Genomic DNA, 9,513 nt, shown 5'->3' with positions numbered 1-9,513 from the left:
TTGGATGAATATGTATGTGTGTGTAAGTGTGAGAAGTTTTAAGACAATAGGTTTGTGTGCATGTTTGGACCCATTTGGGATATGTTTCTGTTTGTTCCTGCCAGGTGAGTGTGCCTGAGTGTGTCTGTGTGTGTGTGAGAGAGAGAGAGAGAGAGAGAGAGAGAGAGAGAGAGAGGGAGAGAGAGAGAGAGAGAGAGTGTGTGTGTGTGTGTGTGTGTGTGTGTGTGTTGTCCTCTGGTTGAGTGCATGAGCATACATGACTTAGTGTACAATTTTACTCAAACCAAACATTTAATGTATTTTGTAGATTCCTGGCACAGTGAGGAGAAACTTCTTTCATGGCAAAGTGCATATTTCTGAGAACGTATTCAATTTCAGGTCAAATTCAGTTCAACAACGCATGCCAGAGAGATGCCATAGAGATGGTGAGCTTGCACTACAGTCTCTCCTGTTCAGCCATTCTGATTTCAGAGATGGTATCACCGTAATATTCTAACAACACACACACACAAAATCACAAATATCCCCTATTTGTCAACAGCCTTGCTGCTGCTACTGATAGTCTGTGGTCTGTAATCCACAGGAGTCCTTGGAACCATCCCTCTCTCTTCACAGGTACTGCCTCGGATTAGGGCTTAACTGAGATGAATGGGATCAACGTAGCAAAAATGCCCTACATATCATCCTGTCTCACACATCTATATATCAAACTATATTTACATGGTTTTGAGATCATACTGCACTGAGACACATTAATCCTGTGTAAAAAGGTAGAGAGACAAGTTCCAGTGTTACCAAGGGAATTACTAGGAAACAGAAGAGCCAAGCTGCATGTGGACATTGTGGTAACCTAGGCACAACTGAGTTCACGCGGCATGGTGAACTCCATGTTGTCATGGTGAAGCCTTTGGAACACTCACATTTCCTTATGACATGGATGTCTACCGCAGCCTCCTGGAGAAATCAAATGTAGCTTTTGGAAAAACAAATTATGCCCGAACGAAGCCTGAGGTACAACATGCATGATGTAAATGAATGACTATACCTGACTGTCTAAAGCTTATGTTACACAGGGTAACTTTCTGAGCAATGTTGCTGGACACTGTTCCTGAGTATTGTTGTTCTGGCACGTTCCCATTGATATTGACGAAATTTCTTTTTCTGGGATCATCAGTAGGCAAATTGTCATGATCATCCAATCAGAAGACATGGAACTGGCTATGTGTTTACCAGTCGCATTGCTCCGAAAGATGCCCAATGTGTCATCACCTTAAGGCACTGAGCTGTCTGCCTTACTGTTGCAGGAAAAGGTGGAACAGGAACAACCATACCTGACAACTAGCCCCCTTAAGATAGCGACGGTCTAGGCAAATCTTAAAGAAGCTATGTGGAATTCAGCAGGCTTTGAGTTGTCTTGAACAAAGCAACATGACACTTTCCCATTGACATGTATTGTATTTAATACAGCAGCCACACGTGGTACAATGTGGTATTACAAGAGAGCCGGTCCGGTACTGTCTGGTTTGCATGCTAACTTCAGTGGATATCTGGACAATACAAAGCATAGGCGTTTTTGAAATTACGCCAAAATGGTTGTTTCTTCACATTCTGTTGATATTTGTAAGTCATTATTGAATGGTTTTATTATTATTATTATTATTATTATTATTATTATTATTAATAATAATAATAATAATAATAAAAAAAACTCCACATAGTATCTTAAAATTAAATTGTCCTCTTTGACCAGCATGTCTGGCTACTTTTGAAACAGTTTTTTTGTTTTGAATTGGTCTTAGGAAAGCATTCTCATAGGACTCTTTGCCTAACTGAGCACCAAATTATTAATGAATAATTGTAATAATTAGATGTCCCTAACATTTTGTGATCACATTCTGAGCAGTGTGAGACTTAAATATTTCAATAAGGACAGGACAATGACCATCAGGGTCTCCCAATATATTGATGAGATGGACACAAAGAACACAGTGAGTGGAGTTTCCTCCAACAAGCTGATGCTTATTATATTTCATGACACCTTTTATTCTGTTTTTACCACAGCTTCCCTATTTCCATGTGATCTTGTAAAGATGTCCCAAAAGTAAATGAAAAATCGGTAACACTTTACTATCTACATTAGAGTGACATGACACTGCCATAACCCTAACCCTAACCCTAACTTGTCATGACAAAATCTTAATGACACTTAATGACACAAAAGTGACAGAAGCGTTATGTCATAAACGTTTATGGCTTGTTTATAATGTTTATGACACGTTCATGACAGTGTCATGTCACTCTTATGTAGATACCTTCAAGTAAAGTGCAACCGAAAAATCATTATGTTTATCATTAGGAGATACTGAAATGTTTAAGATGTATATTAATATGAAGGAGGTCCTGTTCTAACAGCAGCCTGCTCACCTGATGGACAATATGAATGATGATTTCTAGCACTGTGGTAGCCTAAAGATACTTTTACTCTTGATAGATCTCACCCCAACCCCAGTGATAACAAAACACTAGTGCACACAATGGTGACCACTTAATGCACACGTACATGTGCTTTTTCTGTAAAGGACATAATATACAGTAATGTACTGTATATGTGTGTGTATACATGTATGTGTGTGTGTGCTTTAATTGTTAAGCGTAGGTTTTTAAACTGTTCAACAAGTTTTAATATAAGTGTTTACGTGTGTGTTTTTATCTGTATATGCGTCATGCTTTAGTGGGCTACAAGTTCATACTGAATTGTTGAATTGATTTCATGAAGCAGTAATCAAAATGCACTGAAATACATTGACTTCTAGTTTAGTGTGCGTGTGCGTGTGTGTGTGTGTGTGTGCGTGTGCATTTGGCCATGAGTGTGAGGAATGACAAATGCAGTCTTTGAGCTATTTTGATCCATCATATCTGTTGCTAAAAAAGAAAACAAAAGTAAATAAAATAAATAAATAATGTCAAATTTATATTGAAAAGTAAACCTGTGTTACTCAAAGCCTCAAATAAGACATATTAGTAATATATAGAAACACATATTGTTTTTTCTTTTTTGTTTTCTTGTGTAACTGATACATTTTACTACTAAATAATACATTTGTTAAAATGGCCTTAATGGCCTTAACTTAAATCATTCAGATATGTTTGCAATCTGATTTAATTATTTTAATCAGATTGCCTAGCTCTTTTAGGAAAAATTGGGTTGGTTTATTTTATAAGTTTCGATTTTGTACAGCAATAATGACGCCACTGGGCATTTGACAGCACAATTTAGTAACATACTGTATGTTGCATGTTACACATTCTAACATTATGGTACATTAAGCATATATTCTAATATTCTTCTAGAGTACAATATTTAGTAATTTAGCTACAGGTACAGTTAACCCTTAAAGGTGTATCGTCACACCGCTGTGAATGGAATGTTGGAAAATGAACGATCTAAAGAATATCTGGGTTCATGAACAGAATCTTATTTTAGAATGTTCAAAAACCCACACCTTTAAGGGTTAAAAGTACCGCGTACAGTGCCTTTAGGATATTGTTAGTCCAGCAATAAGTGCCATTAGGATATTGTTAGTGCAGCAATAAGTAGGGGTAGATTGCCCTAATATGGGACGTTTCTTGCTTTTCCGACTTATGTAGTAGGCTATATTAGGCTACAATGTGAGGACAACACATTAAATCCACATCCAATTTTGATCGCAGGACCCTACAGCTTTGGCTTTCCCATAGTTTCACTGACATTCATCAGTTTGGGGAAGAGCCACACCCACTGGAGTTTAGGTGTCCCACATTAGGCAGTCCCACATTAGGACAATTCATCATACTACTCACATAAAATTGAATAACAGTTCAAGTGAAATCAAGGGAGAGAGGGATAGACAGTATAGGGAAGAAGGTAGTGGCAAATGCTAGATTAGGCATATCCAGCTGTTAGCAGTGCTAAGAGAGCAGGTACTCTCCGAACACAACTATTTTAACATGTAACCAACAATTTCTATAAGATACACACATTTTTTTCAGGTGAAAGACAAAGGCGTTGGTTGGTACACTGTCAAACCAGTTTTCTAAATTACTTTTTAGTTTAGGTAAGAGGACAGAGCAAAATGCAACCATATTCTGCTTACAAATCAAATAAAATCTTGTAAAAACTTGAGATTGACCAGTACACATTTTAAAAGGGTAAATATGTACTATTACATGCAGTGGTTACAACTAACAAATGCCTTGGAGTATTAGCCAAAAAGATTCAAAATTAAGCTTTTTTTTTTTATTTTTCATTCAGCGCCATATACTGTCAGTTACTCCTATTGCAGAAGAGTGAGAAACTAAAAACGGTGGCCCTCTTGTTTTCATGGGACAACACAACACCACTACATACCGTATTTTCCGGACTATAAGTCGCACCGGAGTATAAGTCGCACCAGTCAAAAAATGTGTCATGAAGAGGAAAAAAACATATATATAAATATATATATATATGTTGCACCTGAGTCGCAGGACCAGCCAAACTATGAAAAAAAGTGCGACTTATAGTCCGGAAAATACGGTATGTCAGTGGCCTGTCACCCGTGCCATGGAGTAAAGAGTAAAGAAGAAAAAAAAACAGCAGTTATTTAGTCAAATCAGAATGATATGTTTTGTTTTGCTCATTTGAGGGAGCAGCACACACTATTCTACTGAAGAGGCCTAACTAAGGGTTCTTTCAGTGAGATGCCTCACCTGGCCCTCCAGTGGCAGAAGGCTGCAGTGCAGCCATATTCAGGTACATTTGTGTAGAGCAGTGTTTCTCAAACGTTTTCAGACCAAGGACCACTTAACAAATAAACAAGAAACTCACAGACCACTTAGCTAAAAAAAGAAAGAAAGATTAGACCTACTTCAACAGTACACAATAGGATGGATTCAGAGGATTCAATTTAAACTGGCATATCTTACATAGGCAGTGTCTTCCGTGCAGCGCAGCCTGGAAAACGATGTTGGGGGCTTAAAACACCAAACACCATGCTATCCGTGCATCTTATTAGCATACAAGTTTTATGGTCATTTGTGCTGCATCAATGGAGAAATTAGTGACATGTTTACAACATTTACACCCCTGCTGGTTGGGGAATAAGTTCAAAACTGAAACTTTGTTGTCTTTGACTTCTAAGCACCTTAGTACAGTGAATTACTACCCATGCAAGGCAAGACTGACATCAAACATTTCAGCCACTGTAAGTTCCACTTGGGTATGTTTGAAGTCCGTTTGTATGAGACTCTATGTCACCTATCAAATGTACTCGAGCATTCTCACCTGATGGAAAATATGAAATATGTCAATCTATCCATAAACAGGTAGGTAGGTGACTTTAACTAACAGGCCAATGATTATAATAAGCACATACGCTTTTGCGATCAACCATACTAATATAACCCTAAAGACTACCAGGTGAAGAACTGAAGAGATGTACTTTTTGACAGCCTGTTTTATTTCTGCTTTTCAAAATCATTTTTTTGCAGCCTCATGAACATAATTGCAGAGTGCAGTTTAAAGTTTTCCAACGGCAACCTTAATATCCCAGACAGCAATAAGGCACACAAACAACCCGATCAAAGGAATGTCCTTCAATATGGCCAATAATACCATAGATCAGTGGTTCTCAAATGGGGGTACACGTACCCCTGGGGGTACGTGAAGGCACTCCAGGGGGTACATGAGATTTTAAAATATACATATATTTAAAAAGTAGAATCCATGCAAAAATACTTTAAAAACAATTATTTAATAAATATTTCAGGAAAATATAAGTTCATAAAATGGAGTCGTGGTTGAAGCGTAGCTGCAATTCTTGTGAAAACACGGAGGGACAAGTGGCAAAGAAGGCCAAACCAGCCAGCAAAATCCCGGCTGTATCTTGAAGAATATGTTTTACTGCTCTGTTTTAAGTCTTTTTTTTTTCAACTAAAAATGCTTTGCGCTGGTTAGGGGGTACTTGGCTGAAAAAATATTTCACAGGGCGTACATCACTGAAAAAAGGTTGAGAACCACTGCCATAGATAAATGCCACAGAATAAAATGCCAACAAAGACTCAATCATGTTTTTCAGTCTCTCTCAAAACTACATCTTTGAGCATAGTGACCATAATAACGTCATCATTGATAAAATAAAACATGCCACCAGGGGGCCCCACACCAGCCCTTTCTGCGTCATCTAAAGCATAGTCAGAGTATTTCCTGCGCCAGTATATGAATGTCATCCATTGTCCTTATCTATCATCAGTTTGCATGTTATGTGTTAGACTGTTACTTAACAGTACTGTTAATACTAGAGGATTGTGTCTACAGAGTTCAATCTGCGAGGAGACCATCCCCATCTTCTCCCCATTTCTCTCCTGCTCTCACTGTATCTGTCGACCACCATTCCTGTGCTCTGAGTCATCCTCCCTTCCTATTGCTGCATTTCCATGGTTACTATTGAGGAGGGCAGCAGACAGTTTGGCATAGTACTGTGTTGAAACATAAATGCCTACTAGGCATTAAACACACATTGTTGTGTGGCAGTTTAAAGGGTCATGATTGTAAGCACACACATACAAAAAAAGCATTCGCATTCCAGGCCTCTGCCAGTGTTTGGCCTTTGTGACTAGATTGTAAAGTCCTCTCAAAATGCAAACTTATTCATGGGTGCGTGGACACAAACACACATTTTTTTAACAGGCGCCAAGTGTAGGCTACAGTTAGCAGACCTTATTTTGTTCACAGAATGTGTTCTGTGCAATGACACAATTTAGCATTGTGCCCAAAAACACAGACAAGGGCACACTCTTGTGTAAAGTAAACTGTGTAAAGTTCTGTATGGTAGAGCATGGGATGGTAGAGTGGTGGTAACAATGATTAAAAATCTCACAGGAACCGAACCCGTGACAGTCAAAGAAATATTTATTCTACCTAACAATCAAGCTGAGTTGAGCACTTAAGCAAACAATATTGATGTACAGTACAATAAGAGTTGAGCAGGTTTATCTGAATACAATTGTAACCTGTTTGTAGTCAGTCTGCCAGCCAAAACTGAGGCCGAGCAGAGTGGCGCAGCGGAAGCGTGCTGGGCCCATAACCCAGAGGTCGATGGATCGAAACCATCCTCTGCTAGGACGAGTTTTTAGAGGCCTCTCCTGTGCGTTGACGCGCGCCATTTCCCTCAGAGTCTGGGCCAGCGCTGAGAACGGCGAGTGGAGGGGGCTTCGGAGTGGGGAACCTGTAGCCACTTCCACGTTTATATACACGTTCACTTCACTTAGTCTTGATCTTCCCGTTAATCTGCCTTGCAATCTAATCAAACTGCAATGAGGGCACTGGAGCTAATGGAAATGAGCAGGCAATGGCTGCACGTTCCCCAGTGAAAGCCTGCAGTTTGACTGGATTGATTTGAAAAAATGCAGATGAGATGATCAGGACAAGTCAAAGGAGGTGGGTAGTCAGATTCGGAAATGGCTGCACGTTCGCCAGTGAAGCCTGCGAGCCTGACGGTCGTAGTTTTCATTCCCGTGTCAGGCTGTGGGTTGTGAAAGGCAAAATGTGTGCAGCTCTCCTATCGTGGCACCTAAAGGGTTAGCCTAGCAGAGGATGGTTTCGATCCATCGACATCTGGGTTATGGGCCCAGCACGCTTCCGCTGCGCCACTCTGCTCCGCCTCGCCCCAGATGGGACTCGAACCCACAATCCCTGGCTTAGGAGGCCAGTGCCTTATCCATTAGGCCACTGGGGCTTACCAGCTGCGCTCCATCAGAGCCTTTGCTCCACTGGTATCAAAGGAATGTTTTAAATGTCGGGATAGCCGGACAAAGCCACTGTGTTGAATTTTCGGGTCTCGGGCCCTGAGCCGGCAGAAAGCACTCCAGACTGACTGTGGCAGGTGAGCATGGCTATATTTCCTGATTTGAAATGTTTCCATGTCAGAAGATCGTTTGAAGAGATGTTTGCATTTTACACGACAGTGTAAAGTGACGGGAAGATCAAGACTAAGTGAAGTGAACGTGTATATAAACGTGGAAGTGGCTACAGGTTCCCCACTCGGAAGCCCCCTCCACTCGCCGTTCTCAGCGCTGGCCCAGACTCTGAGGGAAATGGCGCGCGTCAACGCTCAGGAGAGGCCTCTAAAAACTCGGCCTAGCAGAGGATGGTTTCGATCCATCGACCTCTGGGTTATGGGCCCAGCACGCTTCCGCTGCGCCACTCTGCTCTGCCTCAGTTCTCATTGCCTGCTCATTTCCATTAGCTCCAGTGCTCTCATTGCAGTTTGACTGGATTGCAAGGCAGATTTGAGAAAATGCAGATGAGATGATCAGGACAAGTCAAAGGAGGTGCGTAGTCGGATACGGAAATAGCTGCACGTTCCCCAGTGAAAGCCTGCCGGTCGTAGTTTTCATTCCCGTGTCAGGCAAAGGTCAGGTTGTGAAAGGCAAAATGTGTGCGGCTCTCCTATCGTGGCACCTAAAGGGTTAGCCTAGCAGATGATGGTTTCGATCCATCGACCTCTGGGTTATGGGCCCAGCACGCTTCCGCTGCGCCACTCTGCTCCGCCTCACCCCAGATGGGACTCGAACCCACAATCCCTGGCTTAGGAGGCCAGTGCCTTATCCATTAGGCCACTGGGGCTTACCAGCTGCGCTCCATCAGAGCCTTTGCTCCACTGGTATCAAAGGAATGTTTTAAATGTCGGGATAGCCGGACAAAGCCACTGTGTTGAATTTTCGGGTCTCGGGCCCTGAGCCGGCAGAAAGCACTCCAGACTGACTGTGGCAGGTGAGCATGGCTATATTTCCTGATTTGAAATGTTTCCATGTCAGAAGATCGTTTGAAGAGATGTTTGCATTTTACACGACAGTGTAAAGTGACGGGAAGATCAAGACTAAGTGAAGTGAACGTGTATATAAACGTGGAAGTGGCTACAGGTTCCCCAGTCGGAAGCCCCCTCCACTCGCCGTTCTCAGCGCTGGCCCAGACTCTGAGGGAAATGGCGCGCGTCAACGCGCAGGAGAGGCCTCTAAAAACTCGGCCTAGCAGAGGATGGTTTCGATCCATCGACCTCTGGGTTATGGGCCCAGCACGCTTCCGCTGCGCCACTCTGCTCTGCCTCAGTTCTCATTGCCTGCTCATTTCCATTAGCTCCAGTGCTCTCATTGCAGTTTGACTGGATTGCAAGGCAGATTTGAGAAAATGCAGATGAGATGATCAGGACAAGTCAAAGGAGGTGCGTAGTCGGATACGGAAATGGCTGCACGTTCCCCAGTGAAAGCCTGCCGGTCGTAGTTTTCATTCCCGTGTCAGGCTGTGGGTTGTGAAAGGCAAAATGTGTGCGGCTCTCCTATCGTGGCACCTAAAGGGTTAGCCTAGCAGAGGATGGTTTCGATCCATCGACCTCTGGGTTATGGGCCCAGCACGCTTCCGCTGCGCCACTCTGCTCCGCCTCACCCCAGATGGGACTCGAACCCACAATCCCTGGCTTAGGAGGCCAGTGCCTTATC

At 42.2% G+C, this 9,513-nt stretch overlaps 7 non-coding genes across 7 annotated transcripts in view; 1 reads left to right on the top strand and 6 right to left on the bottom strand.

Annotated features, from left to right (window-relative positions):
• Positions 1 to 7,066: 7,066 nt before the first annotated feature.
• On the top strand, positions 7,067 to 7,138 carry trnam-cau. The gene has a single exon. It is a non-coding gene; the product is annotated as a tRNA-Met (tRNA).
• Positions 7,139 to 7,681: 543 nt separating this feature from the next.
• trnar-ccu lies at positions 7,682 to 7,754 on the bottom strand. Its single transcript has one exon. It is a non-coding gene; the product is annotated as a tRNA-Arg (tRNA).
• A 402-nt stretch (positions 7,755 to 8,156) lies between these two features.
• Positions 8,157 to 8,228, bottom strand: trnam-cau. The gene has a single exon. It is a non-coding gene; the product is annotated as a tRNA-Met (tRNA).
• Positions 8,229 to 8,571: 343 nt separating this feature from the next.
• Positions 8,572 to 8,644, bottom strand: trnar-ccu. Its single transcript has one exon. It is a non-coding gene; the product is annotated as a tRNA-Arg (tRNA).
• Positions 8,645 to 9,046: 402 nt separating this feature from the next.
• trnam-cau lies at positions 9,047 to 9,118 on the bottom strand. The gene has a single exon. It is a non-coding gene; the product is annotated as a tRNA-Met (tRNA).
• A 261-nt stretch (positions 9,119 to 9,379) lies between these two features.
• trnam-cau lies at positions 9,380 to 9,451 on the bottom strand. Its single transcript has one exon. It is a non-coding gene; the product is annotated as a tRNA-Met (tRNA).
• Positions 9,452 to 9,457: 6 nt separating this feature from the next.
• Positions 9,458 to 9,513, bottom strand: part of trnar-ccu — a 73-nt gene continuing 17 nt past the window's right edge. The window contains exon 1 of the tRNA in view: positions 9,458 to 9,513. This exon is cut by the window's right edge and continues 17 nt beyond it. This is a non-coding gene — a tRNA (tRNA-Arg).

This window comes from Alosa sapidissima, chromosome 21 (genome assembly GCF_018492685.1).
Source record: "Alosa sapidissima isolate fAloSap1 chromosome 21, fAloSap1.pri, whole genome shotgun sequence".
Lineage (NCBI taxonomy): Eukaryota > Metazoa > Chordata > Actinopteri > Clupeiformes > Clupeidae > Alosa > Alosa sapidissima.
This window is presented reverse-complemented; position numbering and strand designations above follow the sequence as displayed.